This window comes from Berghia stephanieae, unplaced genomic scaffold (assembly GCF_034508935.2).
Source record: "Berghia stephanieae isolate SIO BIC M18660-M18661 unplaced genomic scaffold, UCSD_Bste_1.3 scaffold832, whole genome shotgun sequence".
NCBI lineage: Eukaryota > Metazoa > Mollusca > Gastropoda > Nudibranchia > Aeolidiidae > Berghia > Berghia stephanieae.
The window spans coordinates 693-16417 of NW_027629469.1; the positions used below are offsets into that span (position 1 = coordinate 693).

At 36.2% G+C, this 15725-nt stretch overlaps 1 long non-coding RNA gene across 1 annotated transcript; it reads right to left on the bottom strand.

The window, feature by feature from the left end:
* Positions 1-1026: 1026 nt before the first annotated feature.
* On the bottom strand, positions 1027-5097 carry LOC144962310 (uncharacterized). The gene is made up of 3 exons (XR_013643433.1): positions 3806-5097; positions 2673-2851; positions 1027-2342 (listed from the first exon to the last, which is right to left on the bottom strand). It is a non-coding gene; the product is annotated as an uncharacterized LOC144962310 (long non-coding RNA).
* Positions 5098-15725: the final 10628 nt, after the last annotated feature.

Consider the following 15725-nt stretch of genomic DNA (forward strand, 5'->3'; position numbering starts at 1 on the left):
CACACCGAGTCCCTACCACCAGCACTTTATTCACCGAGTCCCTACCACCAGCGCTATCCTGAGTCATAGAGCTTCTACTCACCGAGTCCCTACCACCAGCGCTTTTACTCACTGAGTCATAGAGCTTTTACTCACCGAGTCCCTACCACCAGTGCTATTACTCACTGAGTCCCTACCACCAGCGTTATTACTCACCGAGTCCCTACCACCAGCGCTTTTACTCACTGAGCACCTACGACCAGCGTTATTACTATTACTCACTGAGTCCCTACACCAGTGCTATTACCGAGTCATAGAGCTTTTACTCACTGAGTCCCTACGACCAGCGCTATTACTCACTGAGCCCCTACAACCAGCGCTTTACTCACCGAGTCCCTACCACAAGCGCTATTACCGAGTCATAGAGCTTTTACACACTGAGCACGTATGACCAGCGTTATTACTTACCGAGTCCCTACCACCAGCGCTATTACTCAGCGAGTCACAGAGCTTTTACTCCCCTACGACCAGCGCTATTACTCACTGAGTCCCTACCTCCAGCGCTTTTACTCGTTGAATCCCTACCACCAGCACTTTTACTCGCCGAGTCCCTACCACATGGCTATTACTGAGTCCCTAACACCAGGGCTAATACTATTAGCCACCAAATCCCTACCACCAGGGGGACAATATAAGCTAAAATTAGACCCCAAAAATTCTTACAGTGATGCAGAAAAAAACAACGAACAGATCTCTTTCAAATTTACACAAAACGTTTCTTACAACAAGATGGATAGGTTTAGCAATAGTCTTGTAAATAAATTTTTCAGAATTTTTATTCGATTTCTTAGTGAAAATTTGGTGTGACATGACAGGAAAAAAAATTGATTTAAAAATTCATAAAACTGCTAAATTTTTGTTTAGCCCAAAACCCAACCATCATGATGCAAAACACATCATAAGAAAAATTCTGACCAAATTTGAAGACAATCTGATGGGAAACAATCCAGATGTGAATGTTAGAAAATCAGAGAATGACGCACAATGAAATTTTGAGAAAATGAAAAATTTGTCTTTAATTTGATAATAAAGCTAATAATGCAGACAAAGGCCAACATTCATCAAGTATAACCAATATGGAACAAGAAAACAGTAATATTTTATAAATTGATCAAATTCTGAAAAAAATTATAAACGATTCGCTAACCAATACCTCTAAGAAAAAAAAATTGCGAAATAATTTAATATCTGCTGTTATTCACCAAAAAATTACTTTAGTGGTCAAATACGCTTTATAGTTCTAAAATTTTTAATTATATCTCATGAACTAATAATGTAATGTATAATTTGATGCTAAACACCAAAAATAACTGAATTAAAAAAAAAACTTTTTTTAAGGGCAACATAAGCTAAAATTAGACGTAAAACCCTAAAATTTCTAACATAGATGCACCAAAAACTAGCATATAAATTTCTTTCAAATTTAAACACAATGTTTCTTTCATAATAATTTTTTTAGAATTTTTATTTGATTTCAACTGAAAATTTAGCGCGGATCGACAGGAACAAATGAATTTTAAAATTTATAAAATTGCTAAATTTTAATTTACCCCCAAACACTTACATCATGATGTAAAACACATCATAGAAAAGATTCTGAATAAATTTGAAGATAATTTAAAGGAAAATGACTAAGGTAGGATTGCTAGAAAATCAGACAAATGACATAAAACAGACATTTGAGAAAGCGCAAGCTTTTTCTATAATTTGACATAAAAGGCTGATTTTGCAGACAACTAAAAGAAATGATCCATCAAACTTTCAAAATATGACCGTAATAGGACAAGAAAACGAAAATTTTGTAGATTGATCTAAGTCTAAAAAAAATTATAATCGGTTCACTAACCCATACCCCTTAGATAAAAAAAATGCTGTAAAATTGATTTTTTTACGCCCAGAGATAAAATAATTTTGTGGTCAAATATGATGGCATACCTTATGAATTCATCATTATAATCACAAAACCTAATTATTTACTGTATACAATAGGTTATACAGATGATTTCTAGATATATTAAATGATTTTTCAAAATATGATATGGCACGCTATCCTCATTTTTCATTTTTTTATTCTACTTGAGAGACAAGTCGTATAAAATTAGATATCTAGTCAAGTTGAACTGCAAAATCAATTCTATTTTAGACAATAAAACAGTTAAATAGTGCACTAGCTCTGAATAAGAAGCAATTTGCTTTCCCAAACCCTTGGAATAAAAATCTCTTTCGCCTCAATACAGAAAAAGTCAACACTACTTGTTTGCCACCACTTTTTTTGTAGTTCCACAAAGAGGGTTGATCCTGCTCTGGATGGAAAAATTGAAATAAAAAAGAGACACATTTCATTAGCAATTTTTGGAAATGGCATTATTGTCATAAAATGCATTTGTCAAAGACATAGCAATTTTTAAAAAATGATCATTATTCACACCAACACACTTGAAATTTCATTGGTTTTACATCCCTAGAACAAAACTCTTGGCAACAAACTATAGTCTGTCGTTAAGTTACTACAATCAGTAGTAATTCAATTCAAATGATGCTTTGCCATTTTCATTTAGAAAAATGAGCATTTATTTTATTGATCACCAATAAAAAATGTAAAGGCGCTATGGAGATTTGACAACATTACTAACCATTGTCAAAAAGTGCATGCAGACACTCTGGTCTGCTGGCCCAGATGATGGTTTGCTGATTGATGAGTTTGCCACAAGCAAAGGTTTGCCTCAACACACCTTGCCAGAATAGCCCTTGAGCCAGCATCTTTATGGATTGTCAGGACACCAGTAACGTCAACAGTGTTCTTTCATGTTAGCTGTCGATGAAAACAAAAAATTAAATTAAATTCACTACAGCGAAATATGCACATACATGCCAATGCTAAAGTTTATAACAGCAACACTTCGCATGTTGAACGGGACATACCGTCTGTTAGGCGATATTACAATTTCTTCGGACAGAGACAACGCAGTTAACGGCCAAGTACACATTTTACAACTGAGTCCGGTGAGAGAAAGTGAGCAAAGTGCCTTTTCCAAGAGTTCAACTATGCGCCGAGCGAGGCTCGAGCCCAGGACCTTCCGGTCCAAAAGCGAGTGTCATACCACTACGACATAGCCGTACGTAATTTTTAAAAATATAATAAAAATAATCACACTAATATAATTATCTCACATTGTCATCATCATAGGCATTTCAAAACTACTAATAATACTATCACTACAGATATCTTATCATTATAAAATATTACTCTCTCTCTCTCCATGAACATAACATACAAAACCCAATTTTCCGATATAAAAAAACAGCCGCCCCCTCCGCCCCCCCCCCCCCCCCAAAAAAAAAAAGTTTTGAAAAAGTATGGACGATGCATGCTGTGTCGGCCATAATAAAGATAATAACAATAACTGAATGAAAAGTATTTTTTAAAGGACTCTGAGCCTGGAATGTCGTGAGTACTCGAAACCTCTTGATCTTGATAAAATTAGCAACCTTTTGACTGGGGATCGAACATTGAAACACCTGGTTTTAATCACCTGACATGGAAGGCTGATTTAAATTATTTGGGGGGGGGGGGGTGGAATAGTATTTTAATTTTTTTAAAGCCCTGTTATTGTTATTTTTCACAAAATAAAGTAATAAAGTCAAGTAATTCGCGGTAGCGACAAATGTGTCGTCAGCTGATGCACAATCAACAAACACACAACCCCAAAGCATGTTTAGTTATAAAAATAAGAAATGAATTAAAATGTGCATTTCGTATGCTTACCTTGTAAACTGAGTATTCTGTGACTTGAAAAGAGTGAAGAATTACCAAAGTCCGTCAAAATCAACTTGTAATAATAGTAATAATAATAATGTGATTGTGATGAGATGAAGTGTTCACTTTTTGACTTCCAGATAATTCATTGTATATTGCAGTTCTATCCGTATAAAATGTTATATTTTTAGTAATTACGCAAATTCTATTTTTAGTAAGAGTACAAATAAGCTCTGGCGTTATTTGTAGTGGTAGTACAAATAATCGTAGCCAAAAAAAAAATGGAATTATCTATTCGTTATCAGGTTTCTCCTCCTTTCCGTCATTATTATTATTATTATTTTTTTTTTGCATGACAAAAAACAAAAACAAAACAAATACATTTTTTTAAAAACCTCATCAATAGAATGGACAATGTATTATAAAAGAATCGTAACAAGAAATATTATAACACGTTTCCTCTCTTTTTCTTTAATTTAGGCAATAACGAAAATATACGAAAAAAAAAAGAAAAACAAACATACATACACACAGACAACATAAAATAAAAAAGAATCGTATGGTGGCTTGAAACAACGACAGTCATACCGTTGCCCCAATGGCATCTAACCGTAGCCATCGTTATGTTATAGCCTGATACTGAAATCCAAAAGGACCGGCAGTTTGACGTCATTATTTGGTTTTTGCACCGGTAAGTGAGTTGTTAGTAGAGCTCATGGAAACAAGTTATTTCGTTGGTTGAACTATTGAATACAACTCACGATTTGTTTTCTTTTGTGACAATAGACTGGCAGTTTGACGTCATTTTTTGGTAAGTATCAGGCCATAACTTTACGAAGGCCACGATCTAACGCGTTAGACATCAAATTTATCTAAGTGACCAAGTGTTGCTCAGTGTCATCGGATAAGTTGGCCTTGAAAGCCTGGGATTTTAATTGTTTTTTTTTTGTTTTTTTTTTTACTTTAGGAAGTGACGAATAAGTGCGAAGAGGTCTTTGTCTTCACTGACGAACAGGCCCGATGTTCGTCAGTGCTGATTAAGGGCGGGCGGTGGCACAGACCGAAGAGAGGCTGTCTGTGGGCGGCGGCACCTGTTGTTCAATACTGACCAATAACACCAGGTTATTGGTCAGTGCTGACCCCCAGGCGCTGGCGCCTGTTCGTCAGCACTGACACGCAGGCACTAGCGTCTGGGGGTCAGTACTGACCAATAGCCCTAGCCAAAAACAAATACAAAACAAAACAAAATAACACGCCACACTAAACAAATAGAGAGAGATATTCAGCACGTGCTTGCACAAGAGAAATGCTTACTGTTCAATACACACTACACAACCCAATTAGACAACCGCTACACCAGGAAACCGTTTGTTTGAGAAAACGGTGCTCGAAGGAACCGTACTGTAGTGTTTGTTGATTTTTTTTTTTTATTCCCGAAACAAAAGCGATACTAAACTGCTAGAATTTGTGGACTGTAAAAAAAGTAACGAACAAAAATTGTTTTATATAACAACTTCAGAAACGAACAAAATACAAAAAAATACGGGACGTTTTGGGTTCAAAATCCTTCTTCAGCCATAAACAAAATCAATAAAAACATAAAATACATCAATTAAAATACCAGAGACAGCTCGACATTCTGCCGTACTATGGAAAGAACCATAATTGAAAATTTGGCCAGAAAACTCGTTCTTTAAATATCGATCGATTTAAATGACCTTTATCTTGACAAAAACTTTCAAACCTGGGCTTTCGCGAAGGTTCATTTAAATCGATCGATATTTAAAGGACGTGTGTTCTGGCCAAATTTTTAAATATGGTTCTTTCCATAGTACGGCAGAATGTCGAGCTGTCTCTGGTATTTTACGGCAGCATAGACGTTCATATAAAAAATGTTCACGTCTTCACCACACTGGTCATAATGGTCAAATCACTTCATTCATTCCTCCATTTAACTATCTGGAACCCAAGCTTTCATGACATACAGTCCAAGTCTCTTCGTGGCCGATCTTTTTTTTTCTTCTTTTTCTAAACATGGGATTTTTCCTTTTCTTTTTATCATCAGCAAAATAATAATCTGGCAAGTCTGGCTATGAATTACTGACGTAATGACGATGTTGATTTAGCTGTGCTCTTACAAATACAAATAACAACTCTTATTGTGTTAAACCGTGGCCTTCGTAAAGTTATGGCCTTATTGACCAAAAAATGACGTCAAAATGCCAGTCTTTTGCCACAAAAGAAAACAAATCGTGAGTTGTATTCAATAGTTCAACGAATGAAATAACTTGTTTCAATGAGTTCTGCTAACGACAACTCATTAGGCGGTGCAAAACCCAAATAATGACGTCAAACTGCCAGTCCTTTGGATTTCAGTGTCAGGCTAGAACATAACAATGGCTACAGTTAAACACGTTTCAATTTATCATTACGTGTAAAATTACAGGTCTAAAGGCGTCATTTCTCTCATGTTACACGTTTCTGTTGTTCCAGGGACCCATTGTAAAGCGCTTTGAGCAAGTTTAGTGGATATTGCTCTATATAAAAGATCGTTTTATTTTATATAGTATAATTGTGAGTTTGGGTGTGCTGATTCGATGTGTTCAGGAAATTGTGTCCACTAACCAATCGTTCTTTCATCTCGCATTACAACACAGAACGTCTGGGACATTTCTGAGGACAACGTAAGTTATCGATAGTTTAAGTTTAAGAAAATATCATTTTAATCGATTGTTTTAGAATCTGGTAACAGATAACAGTATCGTGTAAATATTTGTTAAAATAGAAAGTAGATGAAAAAACAACAACTTGAGCTTTTAAATAGCGCGATATCCACTAAACGTGATAAACACACTTTGCAAGAGGCCCCAAGCCAACAGCAAAATGATGCAACCTTGAGGACGATACACCCTTTCTCTCTCTCTCTCTCTCTCTCTCTCTCTCCTCTCTCTCTTCTCTCTCTCTCTCTCTTCTTTCCTTCTATTGTCATCGCTCTCTCTCACTATCTATCTATCTATCTCTCTCCGAGTGTGCGCGGAGAGAGAGAGAGAGAGCGTTAGTTTAATCTGAAATATGTTTTAGGAGTTTTATGGCGATTGCATCACTTTTAGTTCATTTCAGCGCCAGATATGGGGTATTAAAAAATAAACAAATCAAATAGACCTAGATTTAATATCAAAAGCAATCGAGAAAAAGTAGGACGAAATAGACTGGTTTAAATTGGGGTCAGAAGTGGATTTCAAGCGAACACTATCATTGCACTTATATCGAGATCAACTTAAAGTCTCATCCAGACACTGGCACATGGTTCAGCTCTAAGGAACTCACTCAAATGTTTACAAAATACATGCAAGACACGACACAACAGAGAGAACGAAATAAACGTCACTCAACTCTATGTTGTTATTTTTAGATAGGCTGTTAGTGATAAGTTCTCATTTCTTCTTCTTCTTCTTCTTCTTCTTCTTCTTCTTCTTCTTCTTCTTCTTCTTCTTCTTCTTCTTCTTCTTCTTCTTCTTCTTCTTCTTCTTCTTCTTCTTCTTATTATTATTATTATTATTATTACCATCGTCATCCTCATCATCATCATTCTCATCATCATCATCATCATCATCATCATCATCATCATCATTATTATTATTATTATTATTATCATTATTATTACTCTTGTTATTATTATCATTCTTAGTAATAATATCATCATCGTTATTTTCATTATATCATTACTATCACTACTGGTGTGACTATTAATCCGATTTTTAATAAGTGGCGCTCATTTTTCTTCTTTTTATCAGCTGTCCATCAATGCACAGCTGCAAAAGTTTGTATGAACCTCTGAATCAATTTGTCTTCATCAAAAAAATATTTTTACACTAATTGTAAAACAATAGGAAATGAGTTCGCTCATAACAGCTATATTAAAATCGATAACTGGTAAAGATCGTAACTTATAAATTATATACAGTATCATAATTATGACTTTTCCGCTCATCCATTTTGAAGGAATTCGTTAAAGTTCGGTTAATTGAAACTTAAACGATATACATTCAGTTTGTGATTAGGAAGTGACGTCACGACTGTTAAAGGCTATTGACAACATGAATACAACTACTGCCTCATGATCATTACAATCCCATTTAAAGAACAGCCCCCACACCGTCATCTTCACTATAACCACTACGACAACCAACCCCGTCATAACAACATCAACAACACGACTTAAACTACACAAGACGTCTTCATCGATAAAGTCATCAATGCGTGTTTATCGTAGTGAGATTATTTGATGGTATGCGTTGGAGACATCGTCTACTAATATAGTACTATAAGAAGTCGCTGGTTGGAGAGGTTAATTATTGAGAATGAAGTTCCTCCTCTCAACTTCACCAAAAGTTCATCTTTTGTAGGTAAGAGATGGATATCTGATTTTGCTATTGGATTTATAATCCTCTTGTAGTCGCCACATACTCTCACTTGTCCAGATGATTTGGGTACTAGTACCACAGTTGAAGCCAATTCCGAAAAATTCACTTTTTAACGACATGATGTTTTTCGAGTCTTCTCAATTTTCATTCAATTTCTTCCCTCAACGAAAATGGTGTAGATTGAGCCTTGGGGTGTGGTTCAGCTGAGTCACGAATGTCTATTGAAGCTTTGTACCCTATTAAACAAACTCGTTTATCTGATAATACATTTTCAAGTTTATGCAGAATCTGATGGATTGGATCTGATAGTGAAAATAACCCTGTCCAGTTGAGCTTGACATACACAACCAATATCTTCCCAAAAGTGGTTGTCAGAAGTATCCACAACATTTTAAGGCAATTTAGTAAATTCCTGATCTTCATATCCAACTTCTGATTTGGTCTCTCCCAGGACCATAATATGCTGTCATGAATACAACTTTATTATTCTGTTAGAATGTTGTAAATCAGGTTAACACTGCCAACCTAACATAAGTTATTATCTATCACTGTAAGACTGCCGCTTGTAACATTGGAATCTGATGGTGATTCTCCCCTAATTTGAAGAGTTTCAAGATAGTTTTCTAGGATCCGGAGGTGTAATAGGAAAGGTCTAAGTCACAAATATTTCTGTCTCAATGTAACTGCTCATCAAACTGGTTATCTGAACGCTCTTTCTGAAAGAATGACGTAATGTTTACATTAGTTGGTAGCAGAATTAGACCTTGATCTGCAGATTTTAAATATATCCTTTCCTCCCGCATATGACATTGCACTGACAGTACAATGCTCGTGATGGTTACTCACATAGCTCCTACTGGGCCCATAGTCCTTCCTCCTTTAGATCATAGCGATTTGCTTACCTAATTGCTTTTTCGATCAATCGAACTATCCTCCCCATACATCAATCAATTACTCAATTATCCAGTCTTTCATCCTCCATCAACCTAACCATCCAAATCCGCAGCTATCATCTTATAAACGATTACCTCCCTACCTCAATCCACTACTAACACCATCCATCCATCTGCGCATCTATCTTTTATCATCATCATTTACATCTACATCCATCCATCCATTTGATTTATTTCATCATCCATCCATCAATCCTATTTATCTCATCCACCAACCAGTCCAACTATTCCCATCCAATCATCCATCTGTCCACCTATTAGAGACATTTATCACATGAACCGTTTCACAAATTAATCCAAAATATAAAATAAACAGAGAGCAAAACATTCTAAATGTGCTTTACTTACGCTAAAAAACGTTAATAATACGACAAAACAATCGAAGAACATAACATTTACCTAAATAATTTAGAGAGAAAATGTTCATTAAAGTGGTTAACGATTAGACATCGTTGAAAACAGTACATAAATAGGGTTGGGAGTTTAGGTCATCAAATTTATTCGAAGAAATAGGTTAACCGACCATAATAAATATTTTTTCAAACACTGTGTGTGTGACGCGCGCGCGCGTGTTTGTGTCAAGCGTGCGTGTGGTTTGCAACCAGTGTGACCGACGGCTGTACCTTAATGATTTATCTCTCATAATGTATTGTGCGTGTTGGGTTTGTATGTTGTGCGTGTGGGTATGTTGTGGTGATGTGTGTGTGGTTATGTATATGTGGTGTGTGCATACATCCAGACGCTTACAGCCGACCTGTACAAATATGTCGTATCCCAGAACTTCAAGTCAATCCGTTCAACTTCTACAATAATCAACGATTTGCTACTTCAGACTTACTGACAAGATAGAGTGAATATTACAAATAAATAACTCCTTAGTTAAAGTGGCCTTATTATTTGGTTTGGTTAATAAAATATGATAATATTAATAAATAAATATAATATATAATATAATATATATATGAGTGCTGTGGTGGTGTACTATAATGATTGAACAAAACAGGTTGGTCTAAAATCAACTGAATAACCTGATCCCATTGCCAATTTATTGTTTGGCCTATCACTCGCTCAAATCGCACCCCCCCCCACTAAAAAAACATACACTACACAACACACATGACATAATAAATACATACAACAATACATACAACAATACATGCATAGCATCAACACAAGCATACATACAAAGACATCATGCATCATGATGCATCATCTACATACATACTACAGACATACAAACATCATACATATATACATACAACAAGATACATCATAATACAACATCTAAAATACAAACATCATCAACTACTACACATAATCCTCTCTCTCTCACTTCCTCTCAATCTCTCTCTACTCATCCTCCTCTGCCTCTCGTCCTTTATTTGAAATCTAGACGGCTATGCCATTCATTAATTGCTCTAAAGTAAAGCATTTCTCTCAGACAATAGTCATCAATTCGTGAATAGGTAAATGAACAGTTTTTCTCAATTTTCCAATTTTTTAATGATCTGCTTTCTTGCAATGACAACGACTCCCCGCCATGTTGTAATGTCCTGGTTTTAAATCTCACATGCATTGGTTAAATATTGAATCAACGTGCACGTATTTGCAGGTGTGATTACCGATGGCGATAATGGTTTTGATTTAACATTGTTGTAATAGACAATATCGTGTCTTGGTGTGGGAGTATTTCCATAAAAACAACGAGTCCACAACAGTTTGGGTTATCAGACCTGCGAAAAGGTACACGTCGACTGAAATTCATGGTTTTGAAATGTTTTTTTTGTCACCTCAAAATGCTTTTGTATTTTTATGTCTTGATTGACGGATGCAGAAACTAAATGTGTACTTAATCAGAAATACGGATTTATATATATATAATATATATATATATATATATATATATATATATATATATATATATATATATATATATATATATATTATTTTTTTTTTTTTTTTCTTCTTTCTGTTTTGTTTGGTTGTTTGTTTGTTTGTTCGTTATTGGTATATTTGTTGTTTCTTTATTCTCTTTCTTTTTGAAATAAGTAATTTTATAAACAATACTGGAATGTTATTTGTCAAGTTATAATTAGATTATAAGTCTGGACACACGGTACAAACTGTCAGGCAATGTCTTTCTTTTGTGTTTCGGTTAGCTGGACCGAATTTTACACGGAAGGCAATTTTTTCACTGTAACAAGTGAAACAATTGCGCAGAAATTTTTTCACAGTAATGTTTTTATCAAAAAGAGCTCTATAACCGACATGTTGTTCCCAACAATAGCTTGGCCATTAACTGATCAGAGGATATAGAGAGGCGTGGCCCTCGTGGTTTCACTAGAACAACATCATAATCATAGTAAATGTTTGTGTACACATGGACTCTGTTTGGTGAGCACCTGAGCGGGTTGAACCAGTGTCCATTTAATATGTGAATCCAAGAGACCCGGATGTGAACAGTAGTGGTAAATGAACTCGAGAATACGGAATGTCGAATTGGGAACTAGAGTTATTAAAAAAACAACATATAGCAGAATATCCACTTTCATGCCCAAAGCACTATGCAAGGTGTCCCAAGCCAACAGCAACACTTAACATGTAGAACGAGAAATGAAGCCTATTAGGCGATATTACACTTTTTTCGGACAGAGACACTACTGTTAACGGCCAAGTACTCATTTTACACATGAGTATGAGAATGTGACTTAAGAGCCTTTTCCAAAGACTCTTCTATGCGTCGAGCGAGGCTGGAAACCAGCACCTTCCGATCTGAAAACCAACGTTATACCACAAGATCACAAAGCCATGTGGACCATGGACCAAGAGATATTATAACAATTGAAGAGTGAATCAGCAGGTGAACACCAGTGGGGAGTAAACCTGGGACTAAAGATTGGCGGCATTGATGAAGAATGAACTCGATGTTGTAAAAGTAAAAACAAGTAGGAAGACAACCGGGGACTATAGAATATGGACACACGAAAGGAATGAACCCAGTTTTTTTTAGATGGACACCAGTGGAGAGTGAACCCAGGACTATGGGAGATGGACATCAGTGGGGAGTGGACACTGGTGGGGAGTAACAAGCTTTATCACCGGATATGTACACAAGTTGAGAAAGAACATAAGACTATGGGAGGGGGACACCACTGGGGAGTGAACCCGGGACCAACGGATATGGACACCAGTAGGGAGTGAACCTGGGGCCATGTTGGGTTTACATTACTTATAACTAAACCCGGAACCACTAGATATGGAATCCATTGGGAGTGAACCCAAGACTTTGGGAAGTGGACACCAGTAGGGAGTGAACCAGGCGCAATGGGATATTTACATCAGCGGGGGAAGTGGGGAGTAAACCTGGGACTAAAGATTGGCGGCATTGATGAAGAATGAACTCGATGTTGTAAAAGTAAAAACAAGTAGGAAGACAACCGGGGACTATAGAATATGGACACACGAAAGGAATGAACCCAGTTTTTTTTAGATGGACACCAGTGGAGAGTGAACCCAGGACTATGGGAGATGGACATCAGTGGGGAGTGGACACTGGTGGGGAGTAACAAGCTTTATCACCGGATATGTACACAAGTTGAGAAAGAACATAAGACTATGGGAGGGGGACACCACTGGGGAGTGAACCCGGGACCAACGGATATGGACACCAGTAGGGAGTGAACCTGGGGCCATGTTGGGTTTACATTACTTATAACTAAACCCGGAACCACTAGATATGGAATCCATTGGGAGTGAACCCAAGACTTTGGGAAGTGGACACCAGTAGGGAGTGAACCAGGCGCAATGGGATATTTACATCAGCGGGGAAGTGTGACTAAGCGGTGGTACAGTTTTTGCTTCACACACGAAAGGTACCGAGTTCGATCATCCGCCACTGCGCTGTGTGGCCTTGAGCAAGTCACCTCGCCCTAGTTCAATTTTCGGATCTGTACTGCGGCTGACGCCTAGGTTATTCCGGTCTTCTATTGGAGTAGACCTTAGAGAAAAATATCCCATATGGAATGAATAAACAAAATTCTATTTTTTTAAAACTCGGGACTATAGGGAGAAACCACTGGGGTTTAAACAAGGGTACTATTGGAGGTGGACACCAGTGGGGATTGAACCGGAGACTGTGGGAGGTGGACACCACTGAGGAAGGAACCCGAGTTTATGGAAGGTAGACATCAATTAAGAGTTAACCCAGGGCTATCGAAGGTGGACACCAGTGGAGATTGAACCCGGGACTAATGGAGGTGGGGAGTGAGTTCACGGTTACGAGAGATGTATACCACTGGGAAGTGAACCCGTTTCTATGGAAAGTGGACACCACTGGGGAGTGGACCCTGGACTATAAGATGTTGACACCTAAGGGAATTGAACCAAGGGCTATTGGAGATGGACACATTTGGGGATTGAATTCAAAGCTATGAGAGGTGGACACCAGTGGGGAGTGAACCCGGGACTGTGGGAGATGGACATCACTGAAGAATAAACACTGGACTATGGAATTATTATTATTATTATTATTATTATATTATTATTATTATTATTATTATTATTATTATTATTAATATTATTACTATTATTATTATTATTATTATTAATTATTATTATTATTATTATTATTATTATTATTATTATTATTATTATTATTATTATTATTATTATTATTATTACTATTATGATAAATAATAATAATAATAATAATAATAATAATAATATATAATTATTATTATTATTATTATTATTATTATTATTATTATTATTATTATTATTATTATTATTATTATTATATTATTGTTATTCTTCTTCTTCTTCTTTCTTCTTCTTCTTCTTCTTCTTCTTCTTCTTCTTCTCTTCTTCTTCTTCTTATTATTATTATTATTATTATTATTATTATTATTATTATATTATTATTATTATTATTATTATTATTATTATTATTATTATTATTATTATTATTATTACTACTACTACTACTACTACTACTACTACTACTACTACTACTACTACTACTACTACTACTACTACTACTACTACTGCTACTACTACTTTTATTCAATGTTATCATTTCTATCTTATGATTTCATTTATGTCTGATAATTTTTCTATTCAATGGAAGTTGCCGACAAGATGAGACCTTATAAGCTCCTCAATAATTAAGATTATTCTACATAAAATATCTTAATTCAAAGAAATAATCTTCAAGTTTCACCGACAGCAATAAATGATGCGAAACAATTGAACATCAGTTCACAACAAACCACAGAACTCTACCTTAACTTATATAGTAGAACTCTGTGCAACAAACTTATCTACGAACGATAACTCTGATCAGTTATTCAGTTGGAAGAGGTGACAGAATGTGCGTTGATCTTTAACATTATAGTTATGAAAAGAACCATTTTTGTTCTGCTCTTTTTGATGAAAAACATTACTGTGAAAAAATTTCGCAATTGTTTGACTCGTTACAGTGAAAGAGTTGCCTTCCATTTTATACCGAATTAAGCAAATGACCCATGTACCCAGTACTGCCCTAACCAACAAAAGGACACTATCTCTCAAAAAATCATGAAATCACTTTATTCACTTAATCGGCAGTCTGGGACATAGAAAAGCTTACAAGCTTGTCAGAATGACCATATCTCAAGTATTTTTGAAATTAGAGGCAATCAAAAATTTTGCTTGAAACAGTATCCTATTTAAGCCCCATCTTTAACCAACAAAAGGACAGTATCTCAGAGGGTCGTGTCCGCCCTGTGAAGTGGACGGAGTCCCTCGTGAGCTGACGGTGGCGAAGACGAATATAGCATTGCTTGACCCACAGACCCTCTCATTAATCTGTGGCTTGACCATTCGAAACGACCCGGAAAGTTGACATCGCTACTTGCAGGGCTGTCGGATGGTCATAGTCATGGCCAATTTGGCCAAGATTTGCCACCATTAGGATAGGGCTTTTAAAAAATATATCTTTTATTTACTTTTTCACAAGCTACTTTTTTCTTAGTGTAGGCTATCTTTTTTTTTAATAAAAAAGAGGGTTTGCGAGGAGTCAAATTCCGGTTCACATAAGGGTGTAACTGGCTGACTTTGATTTTGCAATTGGCCACGAGGAACATTGATCATCTGACAATTAGTGTGTGGGGGGAGTTTGTCTGTGTGTGTAAAACAAAAAAGAGAGAGAGAGAGAGAGAGAGAGAGAGAGAGAGAGAAGAGAGAGAGAGAGAGAGAGAGAGAGAGAACTGTTGATGAAGTATAGATAGAAATCTCCTGTATCCTAGATTGGACTTGCATGTGTCGGGGGGGGGGGGGGGGGGGGGGGGTTACATGTTCGTGAGTAATACGTATGGAATGTATAATGTGACCAGTGCCATGTGGGAAGATAGAACATTTTCGAAATTTGATGATTTATTGTCAAGATTATTTTTTTTTTGGGGGGGGGGGGGGGGTTACACGCATTATTTGACTTATTAAGTCACACAGTAAATACAATTTTTTTTGGTGTTGAAACATTTTGTGTTGGCAAGTTTGGAACAACAGTAACAAGAA